The following is a 13,322-nucleotide window of genomic DNA, read 5'->3' on the forward strand; positions in this document are numbered from 1 at the left end:
TCCACACTGTTCTCCCTAGTGGCTGTACTAGTTTGCATTCCCACCAACAGTGTAAGAGGGTTCCCTTTTCTCCACACCCTCTCCAGCATTTATTGCTTGTAGACTTTTGGATAGCAGCCATTCTGACTGATGTGAAATGGTACCTCATTGTGGTTTTGATTTGCATTTCTCTAATAATGAGTGATGTTGAGCATCTTTTCATGTGTTCGTTAGCCATCTGTATGTCTTCTTTGGAGAAATGTCTGTTTAGTTCTTTGGCCCATTTTTTGATTGGGTCGTTTATTTTTCTGGAATTCAGCTGCAGGAGTTGCTTGTATAGTTTTGAGATTAATTGTTTGTTGCTTCGTTTGCTATTATTTTCTCCCATTCTGAAGGCTGTCTTTTCACCTTGCTTATAGTTTCCTTTGTTGTGCAAAAGCTTTTAATTTTAATTAGATCCCATTTGTTTATTTTTGCTTTTATGTCCAATATTCTGGGAGGTGGGTCATGGAGGATCCTGCTGTGATTTATGTCGGAGAGTGTTTTGCCTATGTTTTCCTCTAGGAGTTTTATAGTTTCTGGTCTTATGTTTAGATATTTAATCCATTTTGAGTTTATTTTTAAGCAAGTTACCTTTGAAATGAGAAGGCATTATAACCAATTCTGAGTTTTAGAGTGGACTATTCTTCTTTATACATCGGGTATTTTAAAGAAACATTAGTATCAACTCTTCACAGAAACCTTTTTATATGTCAAATAGAACTGTGCTGAACACTTCATATATGTTATCACATTTAAGCTTCATATTTTAAGACAGGAAATGTACATATCTAACATACCAGGAGACTAGCCTTAAGAGACAAAGTAACTTCATTAAAGTTACAGTGCAATATGTGTTATAATCTCCAGCTGTACTTATAGATTTGCCTATTTCTCTATTTTACAGTTTTGTATAACTTTGAAGCTCTCTTTTCAGGCACCCACACACATTTAAGATTTATATATTTCCTATGAATTCACCTTTTCATGAGTCGCCTTGTATTTCTTCTAAGACTTACTCTCTAGAGATCCTCATTGATATGAATCTGTACAAAACAACCTTCTTTACTTTCTGAACAGTTTAATTTTTTCATTTCTTTATCAGACCTAACATGTCTTTATATTTCAAATTAATCTCTCTCAGATGGTATGTAGGTGGGATTGGCTATTTTATCTAGTTTGTTATCTACTTTTAATGGGACTAGTTAGTCAATTTACATTTAGTGGAATTACAGATCTGATTGGGTACTAAGCTCCCATTGTTTATTATTTTCCTTTGAACTGTCACTTCTGGATTAATAAAAAATGTTTCATATTTTAACTACTCTGTTGGTATCATCAGTTATATTTATATATTTTAGGGAATTGTAACACTCATCAGAATCTGCATACCAGTGATATCATGTAAAATATAAGAACCTTTCACATTTCACTTCCCTTTACATTATCACATTCTTGGTAATATTATTGTCATATATTTTACAACTCACAATAGGTGATTTTCTGCATTTAAACTGTCAACTGACTTTTAGATAGATAAAAAGGAAAAAAAATATGTTCTTTAAAGTTATTCAAGGAGATCTTCCTTCTGGTGGTGGTTTTTTCTTTCGTATAGATTCATGTTCCCTATCGCTTAGGCTGCTATCATTTCCTGTCAGCCTGAAGAATTTCCTCCATATTTCTATTAGTTCAGATATGGTGGTTACAAATTCTCTTGGTCTTTGTCCAATCTGGAAAAGCATTTTGGCCTTTATATTTGAATAATATTTTCGTTGGGTATTGAATGAAAGTAATCCTCACTGTATACGATTCTGATATGTATGAGTTTCATTTACTGTGGTTAGTTAAATAATACCAATCCCCCACATTTTAGTTACCACTGTGTATTAGGAGTGAGTACAAACTTTGCTGCTCTCTCTTCAATCCACAAATTTTTGTATAAGTAAGAAATGCATATTAGGATTAGCAATCAATCACATCATTTCTTCCAAAGTCATTCAGTGACTGATCAATGCACATCTGTTACTCAAGTACATGGAGCAAAGTGTGTCAGTGTGCCACATTCTTGTGCCTTGGTGATAAACTTCTGACATTTTACAAATATAGATACTTAGGAAAGGAAATCGCTCAACACTGATGAAAGTGCAGTGAAGAAACAAAAAGGTATAAAACTTAACGTGAAATTGAACATAAATGAAGTTATAGATGAATAGCTATCAGAATGCTGACACTGCTGTCATTCAAGAGACTGAAGTTATATATCCAGTAAACAAGCACTTTCTCAAATTACAGATACTTTACTATCAAAATTGACCTATCACTGTGTGAAAAGGAAAGATGACTCTAAATTTAAGGTTGTTTATATTTGGGGATCAAAAACCTATTTAGTAACCTCATGATAGCTTTAGAAACCATTTTCAGAAATATGATGTATAGATGATCTACGTACAGTTTGAGAAGTACATGTAGACACTGATGCCTACTTTAAAAAAAAAAAGTGAAAGTCCCTCAGTTGTGTCTGACTCTTTGCAACCCCAAGGACTATATAGTCCATGGAATTCTCCAGGCCAGAATACTGGAATGGGTAATACTAGCCTTTCTAGGCAGATTCTTTACCAACTGAGCCACAAGGGAAGCCCAACATAAAACAAAAACGCAGCTCAAAACCGAAATCGTTTCATTTCTCACACAGACTATATATGCTCTTCTTTAAAAACTGAGTACACTTCAAAGAACCGCACACATACACAGAGTAGAAGATAAGAAAGCAATTTTAAAAATTCTGAGGCAATGTGGAAAATTCACACTCAAAAAAAGAAGTGTGATGAAGCCTGTAGTTGGCCTGGATGTAGTATTTAAGCTGCTAAATGTCAAGCTTTCAGAAGTGCACATTTTCAGCTGCTTCATGGAGCCCTGGGTTTACTTGGGAGGTATTTCTCGCTCAGGAATCATGAGTGAATGCTGCTGAAAATGCTGGTCCTCTAAACCTTTTACACCAGAGTATCTCGTGTGTTTTTAAATAGCCAGATTCCTAATTCCATTTTTCACTGAATAACAGCTATCATGTATAAAAAAGCAAAGGAAACACTGACTTGCAGGTATTATGCAGATTCTGAACAACCTGTTCCTACTTTTAACATGAGACACCATCACAACATCATGTGTTTGACTGTGATTATGAAATGACTCCGTTAAATTCCACCCCTACACTACCACCCACTGGCATTGTGAAGAGTACACGGGCAAGGATGATTTATGCTGCTGCTTAAGTTGGTAAACTCAAACTCATTCATTTCCAATTAGCCTCTTTTAAGAAATCAGTGCAGTTCTTCGTAAATGACCAACAAGTAACAGAATTGTTCTCAACAATGAACAGTCTCACAACTGCACTGTTTTGTCAGTTCTTAACCTACCTGATCAAACAAAATACGCTGTCTCTCCAGGACGTGCATGTCATTAAGCACTAACTACAACACCATTGAAAATGTTCATGAAGCATAGTATCCTACACTAATGTGATTTGAAAGTCTTATTTCATTACATGCCTCTGTCATATTGAATTAGCATCATATCACAATTATCTGTTGTTTACCCTAATACGAAAGGATTTCTTGTAATTAGATCTCTGCCTCATATTTACAAAAAGACATAAAATTTGGAGTAGATTAACTAGTGTAAAATGACAAAAATGACTAAAGCAGAGGAAGGTTCATAGGATAATTTCCCCTAATCACATTTTCCTTTCTATGTGTGGGTGCACATGTGTGTGTAACATATATATGTATATACATATGTATATATATCTCCTTATATTTTCTGATCACATCCTTATTAGATATAATATATATAGATATAGATATAGCATTTCTCTGTGTTGATTTTTGTGTATATATATATGCAAATGCATTTATATGATTCCTATTACATATGAATAGACATTTGTATATCAGTTCAGTTCAGTTCAGTTCAGTCGCTCAGTCGTGTCCGACTCTTTGCGACCCCATGAATTGCAGCACGCCAGGCCTCTCTGTCCATCACCAACTCCCGGAGTCTACCCAAACCCATGTCCATTGAGTCGGTTATGCTATCCAACCATATGTATACATATATGCTTATATATAAATTAAACCCTTCATTTATGATTCAAGTAACTAGGAACCATGCCATATTTGTGTGTTAATAAAATATACATATGGAATAGCCAAGTTTCAAATTAGATATTTTAGGTTTCCCTTTTTAACTTAGAGAATTTCATGTTTTAAAACTAAAGTACCATATTCATAAAGTATATTTGAGACATATCTTCATAATCTTTAAAACTATTCCAAGTATGAGTTTTGCTTATCATTTAGTCTATCACCCAGTATTATTTGAGAAGCACAATTTGATTATTAATATTTTTATGATTTTTTTGTTTTAGTTTTTTTAATGTTTTGTACTCATGTATCATTTAACTGTATTTTATTTTGATGATTAGAAAGGTCCTTATTGCATAGAGTTATCTGAGAAATCTACATGCTTTGTAGGATATCTTATTTTATAAGGTATTTAATTCACCTATGTTAAGTTGTACCTTTGTAACATCTCTAACCATAAATTAGTGTCTTTTTCTTGTTAAAATCATACCACTGAACTGTGTATGATACAAGAGAAGCACAGAGAAAAAATCATATTTGGTAACTGGGTAGAGAATGAGGAAGATGTTGAAGGTGGTAATTTTCAATCATTGCATTTGTTTCCCTCAGATGAATAGGCTTCAGGAAACGTATGGCCTCAATGGATAAAAAAAAATACATAGATAACAGTTAACAAATATTAATTTGCTACTCACTGACTAGAGACTCATAATATTCAAGGAACCATTCTGTGATTCATGAAATATTGATCATTATTTTATTTGTCATCTGTTAATATGAGCAGCACTACTGAATTTCTCTCTTTAAGGCAGATTGTTGTTTCTAAACTGTCTTGAGTTTCATCTTAATTTCTCCTGCTGCAGTTGCAGCTAGATTAAATCTCCTCTTTTTTTTTTACTAACTTCTGAAATTAGGAGGGGATATATTTCCCCTAACCCTTTAATTTTCTTTAAAAAAGATGACAAGTTTCTCAACATCTCCTATACATAGAAGTTCCATCTCACTTTGGATAAATGAAAAGTGGCTTAGATTATTCATTATATCACATGTCCCAATATTCATAGCTAATGATTATACTACAGTAAGCATAATATTAATAATATGGTACCAAATAGATACGAAGTTGCAATATAAAGTTCTGACTGCTAAAAAAGAGAAAAAAAGGAAAACATAGATTGGCAAGTTTAAGGAACACTAAGAGAAAGTAGTAGTATGAATAAAAAGAGAATCATGTCCTACATTCTCTGCTTGCTTATTTATTTTGTTCTATACTGACAACTGGAATATTCATGGAATATGTTCCACAAAAAAGTAAGGCTTGTAGTATTAAAAAAAAACTTTTCCCCCATTATTCCTTCTAGAGATTAATACTTAATATTCTGAGACTCTTTTATATATAAATTATTATACTAAAGTTTTCTGCCTTCTGTGTCTGTCATATAAATATAATAACCTTAAATATCTGTTATATAATTGCTGTTAAATATCTTATGTCTGTATAAAATAGATCACTTATTTGTACACTAGTGTTAAAGGAGTATTATATATTGTTACATATTTTTTATATAGTTATACTTAAAAATAACTTTATAACTGGAGAAGAGCCTGGCAACCCACTCCAGTATTTTTGCCTGAAGATTCCCATGGAGAGAGGAGCCTAGTGGGCTACAGTCCATAGGGTCACAAAAAGACATGACTGAGGCCACTGAGCATGCACGCACTTAAAAATAAGTATGCGTACAAAATAGTAATTCAACTAAATGCTTATAGTAAACAATATATCTTGATCTCATATAAAGATAAGAAAGCTGAAGTTCAGAGAAAATGCCTTGCCTAAGATAATGCAACACCTTACACATGAAGATAGGATTTAAACAGACACCTACATGGCCTGATTTTTCATATTTTTAACCATTATTCATGTTGTACTCTTTAAAGTGGCCTTCATTGAATAGTTTTTATTTTTTTTAGACTCCAACCTAATTCTGCATGCACTGAATAGATGATGATGATGTGATGATGGTTAACACATTACCTTGACTACAGAAAAAGACAAGGCTGGAAGATACCTTTATCATGATAGCCACTGAAGCTGCTAGATGAACCCCTGCATCAGGTTGACTGAAATGCCTAGTGCAAGCAAAGAAGGACTTGGACAGAACCTCCCTACACAGCACTGGCAAAGCAGAGCTATCCTCTAGAGCAGCAATCACCAGCCTTTTTGGCACCAGGGACTGGTTTTGTGGAATACAATTTTTCCATGGGCCCAGGTGAGGGGGATGATTTAGATATGATTCAAGTGCATTATATTTATTGTGAACTCCATTTCTTTTATTATTACATCAGCTTCAACTCAGATTATCAGGCTTTAGATCCCAGAAGTTGGTGACCCCTGCCCTAGCACACACCAGATCCTGCTAAGCTGAAGAGAAGATTTAACTGAAAATAAGCCCCTCCTCAGGGGCTGAGTATGTTGCAAGAAGCCCTGAGAGTGCATGTGAGAAACCTGTTAACTGAAATCAGCAATGAGGAAAAGCAGTCTTAGCTAAGATTCTACTAAGCGAATCTGACATATAAGAAATCTAGTTCTTACAAGGAAATATCTTTTCCTAAAAACAGAGAGAGGATATACTCCATGAAAGGAATATTAACACTTAGGAGTTAAGCCTTTTTAAATGATTGTTCGCCATACACATCATTGAATAAAAAAATATCTTTTTTTCATTCTCTGAAAATATATAAAATAAGAGCAATAAAAAGAAAATGAACCAAATTACTTGGTTAAAGAACTGTGACAGTTTTATCATCCATGTATTACATTTTTATATTTGTTTAGATAAAAAGAAACTACTTTCTTTTTAAAAGTCATAAAAACCTTAAATCTGATGAACCTTTACAACTTTTCTCAGAGGAAATATCCATTTGTTACTTATTATAGCCTTAAAAGTTCTATCAAGATGAATTTACATAAATATTAAGAAATGCAAGTGAATCTATGACTAGGTTTATTGGTTTCAATATTGCTACTAATATTATCTTCCCTTATTTACTTCAGTAGCAACAATTTGGCTATTCCCAAATAACTATTTGGGTTTTTGCCATGCTTCACATTTTATTGTAGACTTTTTCTTAACCTTTCTCTTTGATTAAATCTTCAACTTTGGTTCTATGTTCTTAGTTTCACCAATAGCAACAAAAATATTGAATATGAAAGCAAAAAGTTTATAAAATCAAGTATCAAAATCTGCACCATTACCCCCAAAATTATACTTAGAGCTCACCAAAATTATCCTTTGGAGCTGTAAAACCTTAAATACTTATTTTTTTGGAAAGCCATTTGCATTTTTCCTTTCATGTCTATAAATTTTGAAGAAAATAATTTTTTCCAGTAATTTATGAATTATTGAATATATGTCAATAATTTTAATGTTTGCTAAAAATATTTTCCTTAAATATATACTTCAAATCAATGTGAAATGATAAGTCAAATGTTATTTTAAATTTAATAATTGCTTTTAAAAAATAAAAACACTCAGAGTTTATATGTTTCTTCATCGCATTTAGCTTTAATACATTCAGTTCAGTTCAGTTGCTCAGTCGTGTCTGACTCTTGGCGACCCCATGAACCACAGCACGCTAGGCTTCCCTGTCCATCACCAACTCCTGGAGTTTACTCAAACTCTTGTCCATTGAGTTGGTGATGTTATCCAACCATCTCATCCTCTGTCATCCCCTTCTCCTCCTGCCCTCAATCTTTCCCAGCATCAGAGTCTTTTCCAATGAATCAGTTCTTTGCATGAGGTGACCACAAAGTATTGGAGTTTCAGCTTCAACATCAGTCCTTCCAATGAACAACCAGGACTGATCTCCTTTAGGATGGACTGGTTGGATCTCCTGCCAAATCCAAGGGACTCTCAAGAGTCTTCTCCAACACCACAGTTCAAAAGCACCAATTCTTCTGCACTCAGCTTTCTTTATAGTCCAACTCTCACATCCATTCATGACTCCTGGTAAAACCATAGCCTTGATTAGACAGACCTTTGTTGACAAAGTAATGTCTCTGCTTTTTAATATGCTATCTAGGTTGGTCATAACTTTCCTTCAAAGGAGTAAGCGTCCTTTAATTTCATGGCTGCAGTCACCATCTGCAGTGATTTTGGAGCCCCCCAAAATAAAGTCTGCCACTGTTTCCACTGCTTCCCCATCTATCTGCCATGAAGTGATGAGACCGGATGCCACGATCTTAGTTTTCTGAATGTTGAGCTTTAAGCCAACTTTTTCACTCTCTGCTTTCACTTTCATCAAGAGGCTCTTTAGTTCTTCTTCACTTTCTGCCATAAGTGTGGTGTCATCTGCGTATCTGAGGTGATTGATATTTCTCCTGGCAATCTTGATTCCAGCTTGTGTTTCTTCCAGCCCAGCATTTCTCATGATGTACTCTGCATATAAGTTAAATAAGCAGGGTGACAATATACAGCCTTGACGTACTCCTTTTCCTATTTGGAACCTGTCTGTTGTTTCATGTCCAGTTCTAACCGTTGCTTCCTGACCTGCATACAGGTTTCTCAAGAGGCAGGTCTGGTGGTCTGGTATTCCCATCTCTTTCAGAATTTTCCACAGCTTATTGTGATCCACATAGTCAAAGGCTTTGGCATAGTCAATAAAGCAAAAATAGATGTTTTTCTGGAACTCGCTGGCTTTTTCGATGATCCATCGGATGTTGGCCATTTGATCTCTGGTTCTTCTGCCTTTTCTAAAACCAGCTTGAACGTCTGGAAGTTCATGGTTCATGTGTTGCTGAAGCCTGGCTTGGAGAATTTTGAACATTTAATACATGATATAGTACAACTTATTATTACACCTAATAATGTAAAAATCACTGTACAAAGCAAAAGCTTTTTTAAAATACTTTTCAAATAACTCAGTAAAAAGCTTAGCAATATAAAATTATTTATTACTATTGGAATATAGAGACTATGTTGACTTTTAGCCATTATATAGTAGTAGGGGTTTCCTGGATGACTCAGTGGTAAGTAATCTCCCTGCAATGCAGGAGACACAGGAGACATGGATTTGATCCCTGGATCAGGAAGATCCCCTGGAGAAGGAAATGGCAACCCACTCCAGTATGCTTGCCTGGGAAATCCCAGGGACAAAGAAGCGTGGTGGGCTATAGTTCATGGGGTCACAAATAGTCCAACACTACTGAGCAACTGAGTGCACACACACACACATATAGTAGTAGTAACTGGATTTATTCACTCAGATAAAATAGTTAGATAAATGAAAAATGTATGGAATGTCATTTTCACATATTTGACCAGAGGCAGAACTAGATAGCAATCTGTAAGTCAAAGACCTAAAAGGCACGGATTTGCTGTCTGAAGGCATATTCTAGCCATAGAACAGGGGCCAGGATTCCAGAGCAGTCTTGCTGAGTTGTGGAAACAAATGCAGAAAAGCTCAGAAAGTCTGAGGGGACTAGGTACTGTGGAATAAAGTTGCAGGAAGGAAAGAGATCCCCAGGAAAAAATGATGCTGGAAATCTGCATTGAGATCCTCTTGTATCTTTGCTGAAAGCACAGTTCTAAAGGAACGTCTAACCACACAGGCTCTGGTGGAGGCTGATTGAATCTCAACCTTATTTTCTCCCAATCAGCCTTAGTCACAAAAAGTCCATCCCAGAGATTTTGTTCATGGGGACTGATGTCCCAAAGGCTGGCCCTTTTGGGTTAAGTACCTAGAAGACAGTTTAAATGATGAGAGCTACTTCAACCCTAGGAAACTTTGATCTTAGTCATGTGAATAGTTAGAAGCTACACTACCTCTTTGACTTCTTCTGTATACTCAGCGATTACTCTCATGTGTCCTCATAGCAACGAGCAGTTTCATGAGTCAAAATTCAGTAAATCTGAGAAAAGTGATGATGGCATTTCCTTTCCTTTTTGGGGGGCATAAAATGCACAATCTTAAATAAATGAATTGAGTGAGACCTAACTTGGCAAATCTAATGGGGGGAAAAGAATAGTACTAATTCCTTCTCATATTGTTATTCACAAGATAAAATATCTGTGTGTGTGTGTGTGTGTGTGTATTAGCAGTTCAGTCGTGTCTGACTCTGTGACCCATTGTAGCCTGCCAAGCTCCTCTGTTCATGAAATTCTCCAGGCAAGAATACTGGAGTAGCCATTCCCTTCTCCAGGGGATCTTCCCAACCCAGAGATCAAACCCAGGTCTCCTGCATTGCAGGCGGATTCTTTACCATCTGAGCCACCAGGAAAGTATCTGTAGATTTATCCAGACACAACCAATTTTCAAGAGAGGTGGAATTGAAGGTCCATTATATAGATCAATGCAGTATAAGTTTATGAAAGCATTGGTGGTAGGATTGAACCCTCAATTCTTACTACCTAAAAACTGCTTGGCTTCCCCACCATTTAAGAATACCTCAAGAAATGCAATAGCACCCCCTCCCATTTTCCTACATACTGAGATTTTTATCTTGTTAATAGTCATTAGATTGGGCTTCCCTGGTGACTTGGCGATAAAGAATTCACCTGCCAATGCAGGAGATGTGTGTTCAATCCCTGAGTCAGGAAGATCCCCTAGAGAAGGAAATGGCACTGACTCTAGTATTCTTGCCTGGAAAATTCCATAGACAGAGGAGCCTGGTGGGCTGCAATCTCTGGTGTCACAGAAGAGGTCAGACTTGAATTAGCAACTAAACAAGTCACTAGATTTGAATTCAAATTATTTGTATTGCAGATTGATTCAACTTAACCCAAAGTGTCTTTGTATGACTAGCATTGCCCTTCCCATAGAGATAATGAAACACAAAGATGAAGTCAATTGCATCATGAACCCATAATCATTCTATTGTGACTAAATCAATGAATATCAATTGACTTTGCTAACCCAGTATGTACATCATACCTTAATAAAAACAAAATCTCTAATTCACTTATATTTGATAATGTGATAAATACCAGTTTTGACTTTTTTGTAGCTACTATCCTGCGTACCAACAAAGATTCAGCAAAATATGGAATAAAATTGGTTCATTGGCTTTCACAATAGCTCTTGATTTCTGAAAAGCTAATAGTTCTGTGTACAAATAAGAGCACTGAAATAATTTATTTTTTTCCCCCTTACTGGCAATGCTTCTAGTATATTGGAAGCAAAAACAATTACATATTTATCAATTTGAATTGTTTTCCTCATAAATTTCTTCTTCAAAATAATGATAGTGGGCTTCCATTTCTAGAACAAAAATGACCAATTGACTTTAATTAAAATGATACAGTATCAAAGCCTGTCAGAAACAGACATGGATTCTTTCTGGATAACTGGAAGAAGAATGATTGCATCAATTATTTTAGAGAAGAATGAAAGTTAATGTTCTCAGATATTTAATGGATATAAAATACAGCTAAAATTATTAATATGTTAGCTACCTTTTTCATTATAAAGCTTCATATCAGCAAATATAAGAATTAGCCTGAATAGATGTCTCAAATTGATATATGATGGAACATTGTAATAATTGTAAATCATAGTGTAAAGTCTCCTATAAATTTTGGCATCTTTACCTCTTTATTTATGTCACATGTACAATATTTCAGATATATACACAAGAATAGATAATATAACAGACATACATATATACACTACTACTACTACTGCTACTAAGTCGCTTCAGTCGTGTCCGACTCTGTGCAACCCCATAGACGGCAGCCCACCAGGCTCCCCCGTCCCTGGGATTCTCCAGGCAAGGACACTGGAGTGGGTTGCCATTTTCTTCTCCAATGAGTGAAAGTCAAAAGTGAAAGTGAAGTCGCTCAGTCATGTCTGACTCTTTGCAACCCCATGGACTGCAGCCTACCAGGCTCGTCCGTCCGTAGGATTGTCCAGGCAAGAGTACTGGAGTGGTGTGCCATTGCCTTCTCCACATATATACACATGTATATATAAAACAAATATGTATGTTTTTATATATTACTGAATTAAGTTATTTAATATTTTGTGAGATTTTTCATATATATATATGTATATCTCAGTGTTATAAGTATCTTAATATTAAGCCATGACTTTTGACACTTTAAAGCTGAGGGGAAAAGAATGAGTAAAGAAAAAAAAAACACGTAAGCCTTCTCCAGTCTCATTTTTCTTTTCTCTTAGTAGCATTTCTTTCCATGCATATTTACTATGTTTATGTTCCTCTAAATATTAAATGGAAATTGTTCTCTACTATTTAAAATTGTGATACGTATCACAATTGCAATTATGATTGCCATTATATTATGAGATATATCCATGTTGGTAGATGGTTGTTATAATTAACTTAAAATTATGTACTTTATATTATTTTTATTTTTCATTAGCATGCATGGAAGTTCTTGCCACTATTTATCCTTAAAAGCAATGTCTTAATGCACAGTTTAGAAATTTACAAAGCAAACTTGCATTCCTGATATATCAACTCATTCATGATGTTCTTATATGTTGCTGCATTAGATTTTCTAATATTTTGTTGTGAATTTTTGCATCTGTGTTTATGAGTAATATAGGCCTATAAGTTCCTTTTTACTGGTTTTAGTATCAAATTTATATTGACTTCAGAAAACAAGTTGGAAAATGTTTCCTTTTTATATACTCTCTGGAGGCTTTTGTGGAAGATTGATGTTGATTCTTCTTAAATGTTACTCGAATACATTCATGAATATATCTAGGTCTATTATTATTTTATCAGAATATTTATCTATAGATTTCACTTTTTAAATAAATATCTAGGACATTTACAGGTCAGTTTCTTCTTGTGTTTAGATAATTTACATTTTTCTAGTAATTTGTTCTTTTTATGTGCATTTTCTGTGTTATAAGTATAAAGTTGCTCATAATATTCTCATATTGTTTTGAATTACATTGAGGTTTATAATGCTATATTCCCTTTTATATTCCTGAAATATTTTAATTGCATTTTTTTTCAATTTTCTGCTTTAAGAAGTCTGCACATACTATTGTTATTATGTTAGTCTTTTCAAAGACCTAATTTTCATTTGTCTGTTTTCTTTATTGTAGACTTATCTTTTCATTGAGTTTGATTGCTCCATTTGCTATTTTTCTCTGATTTTTAAGGAGCTAATAGGCATACTGTTTCAAAATTTATTT

General features: G+C 34.5%; 1 pseudogene across 2 annotated transcripts in view; it reads left to right on the forward strand.

The window, feature by feature from the left end:
- The window catches only part of LOC145509217 (protein CFDP2 pseudogene), an 837,797-nt pseudogene that overhangs the window by 428,205 nt on the left and 396,270 nt on the right, over window positions 1-13,322 (forward strand). The gene's annotated exons all lie outside the window — the stretch shown is intronic.

This window comes from Giraffa tippelskirchi, chromosome 1 (genome assembly GCF_054371585.1).
Source record: "Giraffa tippelskirchi isolate mGirTip1 chromosome 1, T2T-mGirTip1v1.2.pri, whole genome shotgun sequence".
Classification (NCBI taxonomy): Eukaryota; Metazoa; Chordata; class Mammalia; order Artiodactyla; family Giraffidae; genus Giraffa; species Giraffa tippelskirchi.